Source organism: Geospiza fortis, unplaced genomic scaffold (assembly GCF_000277835.1).
Source record: "Geospiza fortis unplaced genomic scaffold, GeoFor_1.0 scaffold54, whole genome shotgun sequence".
NCBI classification, from domain to species: Eukaryota; Metazoa; Chordata; class Aves; order Passeriformes; family Thraupidae; genus Geospiza; species Geospiza fortis.
Genome location: NW_005054301.1, coordinates 17273716 through 17280098, shown reverse-complemented (window position 1 = coordinate 17280098; position 6383 = coordinate 17273716). Strand labels below are relative to the sequence as shown.

Below are 6383 nucleotides of genomic sequence, written 5' to 3'. Positions count from 1 at the left end.
GCTGCTGCGCCAGGCGCTGCCCTAAATAGGGCACGGGGCCGCCGGCAGGCCCGCAGCCCCCATGGCAGGGGGACAGGAACTCCGCACACACGCATGCACACGCATGAGAGCTGACCTAAATGTGGGCTGGTTTTACACTCTACCTGTCTCCCAGCCTTGCTTCAGAGCTTTATGTTTTTTCACTTGTGTCTAAGTATTGATCATCCTGGGTGAGAGATGAAACCATTGCAGTTGGTTTTGGGGTTTTCTTAACTGTTATTCTAAAACGTGGCCATTCACAAGCATGGCCATTTCTCCCTCTGCCCGCTCCAATGGAGTTGTAGTTTAATGGTTGGGTTCCTGACTTTTTTGGGTTGTTCCTTGGCTTGTTCTGGGGATTTTACCCTAAAAATCTGTTTCAGATTTAGGGGGAAATGCTGGAGGTACAGTCAGAGTGAAGAGAGGTGCCTTACACACATCTCCCCCCTCTTCATGCTTGTATGTATGTTCCTTTAATTCCACACATCTCTTTTTAAAGCGAAAGAGTGATTTTTTTGAAGCTGATTTTTTTTTATATTTCTGGAGATGACAGGGTTGGAAGACTTAGGTAGCAGTCTGTAGCAGCTTCCCATTTTGGAGCACACACCTCATGGCCCTTGGGGGACTGGTGGGAGGCCCAGGACAGCAGAGCTGGCTTTGGGGACACAAGACACTGAGGGGGGACACAGAGGCCTTGAAGGTGCTCTGTAGTTTTGGTGCAGCAGGGAGAGGCATCACTCCCCTGTGGCACCAGCATTTCTAGGGAGTCCCTAATCCTGCTCCATCCACTGCTGTTGGAAGCTTTTGTTTACCCTGATCATCGTTTAGCTGAGAAAGTCACATTTGGTGCTCATGTTTGTGCTTCTGTGTTCAACTGGAACGAGACTTGCTTCCTGAATAGAAGTAGTGAAGTTGGAAAAGAGCATGTCCAGCTGCTGCCGAGGGCTGGCTGGGGAGGAGCGGGAGCAGCCCCAGGAGCCCTCAGTTCTGCCATGAGTGTGCAACATGAGGCGAATTGGCTACCCTGTGTTGTAAACAGAAGGGTGTAGTATCAACCAGTGTGGGGAAGGAGACGACTGATGGGTATAGAGAGCCTCAGACAAAAGGTGCAGTACAGCAGTCTGGTTTCTTTTCCTTAAAGCCAAATATGAGTCCTGCTCTAATAAGGAGGTAGTTTAAGCATTGCTCAAATGTCCAAGGTAGGACAGACTGTAGTAATCCCACAGCTGAGGTCCTAAAGTGAGGGCAGTGGACATGCAAGTAAGCTTGCTATATTTTTTGCATACCTCCAGCGTGCTGCTAGGCCCATCTCAGGTCCTGGGTTTAATTTGTATAATTAATGGTATTTTTCTTCCTGGGTGGGGTTTGGTCAGGATATGGTTACAATAACTAGTGGGTGACAGGGTGTGAGAGGGAAGGCAGATATGTAGCCATCCTAACATCCCTCTGCACTGCCCTTTTTTTTGCAGAGTTCCTGCTCTTGCTTTGCAAAGTTGCCCCCTGACAGGATGGCACCTAGGATGGCAGATGCCATTATCAGGTGGGAATAGTCCTTTCTGTTGCCCTGGGCAGTGTGGGAAGCAGTCTTGAGCACCCAGAACAGGAGATCACATGTGGAGCAGTACCAAGCACAGCCTGGATCATGCACCCTTCTGTGCTCCATATGTTCTTGCTGGGCCAGTGTAGAGCAGGAGCTGCCCTGTCTGATCCAGTCAAGACTGGAGCACACTGTGTTGTTGGGAGTCATGGGCAGTTGTTCTGCATGGCAGTCCTAGGATGCTGAAGGCACTGCTCCTCAGCTTGGCTGGCTTGGAGGAAGGAAAGAGGTACCTACAGATGAATCCACCCTTCCTGCTTCCTCTGCTTTCCTCTGAAACTGGTGGGTTTGAAGTCAGAGGAGGCTGGTCCAAGCTTGGCAGATGCTATAGTTTTGCAGGTTGAACAGGTAGAGAGATTGCTAAGGGCCTAAGCTGACCTGCTGCTGTGTTATGGCAGATCCCTTATTTTTAAAGGGTCTTTCCTGTGGGAAGCATCCTCTATCCCCAAGGCAGGGCAAGGCCACAACAACGTGCGTCAGCACTTTTATTAGAAACCAAGTGAAGATGTATTCCCTTCGCCAATATTTTCAAGTGAAGCACTATACAGATAAATGGTCTGTCTGTCAGGGTTTTGTTTGCTTGTTTTAAACAAACAGCATCAGTCTCCTCCCCTAAGCTTCCCCAATGGCCAAGTGGCGTTGACAAATAGTTCCTTGTTCTTTGTTGCTGTCATGTTTCAGATGCCTTTCATGTGCTTCACAGTTAAAAAGATGGCTTTGATTGCTGGCCAATTTTTTTTTATAAACCAGGCAGTAATTTCTAATTCTATATTTAAAAAAAAAAGTGAAGGAAATTAAATTACAATGACAAAAACATCTTCTTAATAGGGAAAAAAAGTCTCTGAAGCCAGGAAATTGATAGTTGCAATGCTCCATCTACCATCACCCACTGTGTTGAGGTATTGTGGCATAGATTAATGCTATTGTTGATTTACTGTTTAGATAATGGTAACTCCTAAAGGCATCAGCCTGGTTGGGGGTCCATGTTTCCAAGCGCCATACAGATGTCTAGTAAAATACAGTCTTTGTCCTGAAGAGTTTCATGCATTGAGAAATACATGAGATGATAAGCTGTTCTTGGGGAACCTTTAAAACACCTGTATTGCTGAGCTTGTGGTCCTGAATCTGCTGATTTCAGTGATGTGGGGTTTGGGGCTGAAGAGGAGGCTCCTGGTCATGTCTCTGCTTGCCTGCAGAATGAGATCCAGGAACCACCTCAAGTCTCCTGCAGCTTCAGTGGGCTTCTGGGCTGCTTGAGGACTAACACAGTATAGAGTGTAGCTGTCTTCTCTGCCTCCCCTCTGCCTTAGTGCTTTAAGCTGCAAGCTGTGGTTGAGGGCCAGCATGGATGTGAGCACATGAAGTTCACCATGATGGCCTCCCAACCTCCCCACGAGGCCCTTCTGTCACAGGGTTTTGCAGGCATGAGGTGGCAGGGATGTGTCATGCCATTCTGAAGGTAGCACCGCCACCCCATCTTGGTAGTGTCACAGTGAGACTCAGGTGCCATTCTTCCTGCAGTACAGCATCAGAAAGTAATTAGCTTGCCCCATAAGACACATTTATAAATAGGTGATTATCATGCCCCCATGTTCCTTCAACTCTCAGTTTTCTGGTAATTCTGTCTTTAAATCTGCTTGCTGGAGCCTTTGATCACACAGCCGAGCTGTCATTGATGTCTCTGACAGTTGACATCATGGGAGAGAAGGGAGCTTAGGGCTCTTAACATTTCTTTTATGACAGCTTGTTTTCTAATGAAACACTCCAGTGAGGATTTTCCATCATAATAAAACAGGGAACTCTTCCAGAGCACTCAGATTTAGGGAGAAGCTTCTGTTTCCATTCACTAGCAGATTATTTCAAGGCTACAAAACTGAGCTTGCTCTGGTTGCTGCCTTCCTGTACTCTGCTGTTTTTTTACCTAAGCCTCCTAACTCAGGACAGCAGCAGAGACATCCAGGTCAAGAGCAATCAGAAATACTAAATATCCTATGCTGCTGGGCATGTTTTGCAACCAGTGAGGTGCCAAAGAGTTTTAGGAACTACAGACAGATGAGACTGCATTGCCATTGCTTTCATCTCCCCTCTCCTAGGCTGGTACTTGGAGGCTGTCTCAAAGCAAACAGCAGCATCGCAGAATAGAGTTTTAATCAAAAGAAGTGTAGTGATGCAGGGATGTACCTGTGAGAGGGCACTTAGATCTGACTGCTGAGGTTGTGTTGAAGGTGACATGTCCAGGAGTGAATGTGAAACTACAGTGCTGACAACAGAAGGTGCCCTGCCAGTGCATTCATATGCTGCATGCTAGTGAAAGCTGGTTTTCATCCCCAGAGTAGGGGTAGAAGCAGGGACAGTTAGAGCATGTCTGCACCTCACTCTGCAGTCAGGCTGCAGCTCATTCTGGATGTGTCCTAGCTCACCTCGATGTGAGTAGTGCTAGAAGAGAATCTGTCAGAGTCCAGGCAGGCTGTGAAATCCACCACTGCCCCAGAGCCACAGCTCCCCGCACACAAATTAGTGAAGGCAGCACTGCCTCTGCCGTGCACAGGTGAGGGTACTCGGAATACTGCTTCAGATCTGAAGAACCTGTCCTTTTGCTCTCCATACTGTTTACTGTCAGGAAAATTTGTCTTGGGCAATTAAGTCGTGGATGTCTTGGTTTACCAGTTTGAGGGAGGTCTTCCTTGTTGGGGAGCAGTATCTTCATGTTGAGCTTCAAGTTCACCTTAATAAGCATCTTTATCCTCTTCTCTGGTTTTGGTTGGGATTAGGCAGTGACTTGAACACACATGTTAGTTGGGAAAAATGGAGACAGGGATATGTCTCTGCCACTGCGTTGCAGGACAAGGCTGTTCCATGGTCCGGGAGGCGTTACAGAATTCACTGCTGCAAGAGGTAAGCCTGTCTCTGCCCATACAGCTGATGCACTTGCCACGCTTCTCATCTGGGCCTTGTTTTCTACAGCTTTCCCACCCTGGCTGCTTGTTTCTGCTCCTGTCCCACCCCTGCAGGATGCTGGCACAGTGGCACGTGTGCCCAGGTAGTGGGTTCTGCTTGCTTTTCTGCCAGACAGATTCCTCATCTTTATTCGTACCCTAGCCATGCAAACAGTTATACCAATAAAAAGGGGAGAGCTAGAGCAGAGTGGTAACAAATGACCAGAGGTGGAACATGTTCAGGTTGGCTTAAGAATCCCTGCTTCCACCTGTGAAGCTTCTGCCTGAATTGCCTGCAGCAGTTAAGGCTTGGAGTTGGTTCAGCCTTGAAGTCTGTGCTTGATGAAATGGATAGTACTGAATGCAAATTAGTTGCAAAGAATCTAAGAGTGATGGGGTCTGCAAAGCGCTTCTTAAGCTATTAGAAGGCACAAAAAGCAGGAAAAAAATACAAAATAATTTTTAACATAAAATCTTCCCAAGAACATGCACAGGGGTTGATCCTGATTAAAAAAAATCAGAGTCTAGGCCAAGCTATTTCTCAGATGCAACATGCCAAATGGACTCAGGTTTTTCAAGAAGAGAATAAAATGGGAACTTCCCCTCTGCTCTCAATTCTTTCGAGTCCCTTGAAAGCTTCACACTAGCACTCAGCACTTCATCAACAGCCATCTCTCCATGTTGAAGCCTCCAGACTGCATTCCCTGGCAGTGCAAGTAGGAGCAGTGCCAACTGTTTTATTAGGTTTGCACCCACGAAACCCACTAGCAAGGGACGACCTGACTCCTTGTCCCCATGGGACCGCGGCGGGCTCAGTTTGCACTGCTGCCGTGCGCTTGCTGGGTGTGCTGAGTGTGGACTCTCTCTTGGCCAGTGTGAGAGTCCTGGGGAGGCTGCTGGCCTCGGTGCTAACAGGGCCCCGTGCGAGGATGCAGGGACCAGAGTGAGGTGGAGCTCTGAGTGTTACTGTCTTCAAGGTGTGAGGCAAGGTGGGTGTCTGTGTACTTTTCCTTTGTGAAGGATTCTGATGGGGCATAATGACTTATCATGCTTAATGCTGCTGCTTTTGCTCTGGCAGCCCCTAGACAAGAATGAGCCTTTCAAAGCTTGTGTCATAGGAGGCAAGCTGGGGGAATGCTGCTGGAGTTAGCCATGATTGGATATTCTCCCATATGAGAATTTTGGAGATGGGTGGACTAGACCTTGGCTCACACCAATTACCACCCACTCTGACTTTTTAAGCCTCATTTTTTCCTTTCATTTTAACCTTCCAGAGTAGTTTTAGGTTCACTACTTCTAGTAAATGTTTCCTCTTCTCTTAAATAATCCATCTCCCCAAAGCTGACCTGACAGATGTTTCCCCCGCAGTGACCCTGCGCACACAGCACACTTCATGAAACCCTGGCTTCCATGGGGAAATGCAGCACCAGCAGTGACCCTGCTGGTGTCCCAGCTAAAAATAAAGCCTGTCCCTCCTGGCAGTGTTGGGGTTTGCTTTTAAGTAGGTAGGCATTTTTACCCATTGGCTGCTATGTGCTCTTGTGCCAGGCAGAAGGCACAGCTTAACCTTCAGAGCATGATGGAGCTGCCTTCCCTCTGGGGAATCACACCAGGAGACTGAAGGTGAGAAGATGCTCTGCTGCACTTGCTGCACCTACGTCACTCCCAAAAATCTGCTGGCTTGCCTGCTGCCTGTCTAGATCCATCTCTTTGCTGTTTGTTCATCCTAGTGAGTCACAAACACCCTTCCTTCCCCCAGCTGTGGCCTTTTCCTGCCTCTGCTTTTCGTTCTTAAATATATAGATTTCTTCATGATTCTCAGTAACTGCCCC

General features: G+C 47.9%; 1 protein-coding gene across 3 annotated transcripts in view; it reads left to right on the top strand.

Moving 5' to 3' along the window:
* Positions 1-6383, top strand: part of SLC8A3 (solute carrier family 8 member A3) — a 114561-nt gene that overhangs the window by 1248 nt on the left and 106930 nt on the right. The window lies entirely within an intron of this gene.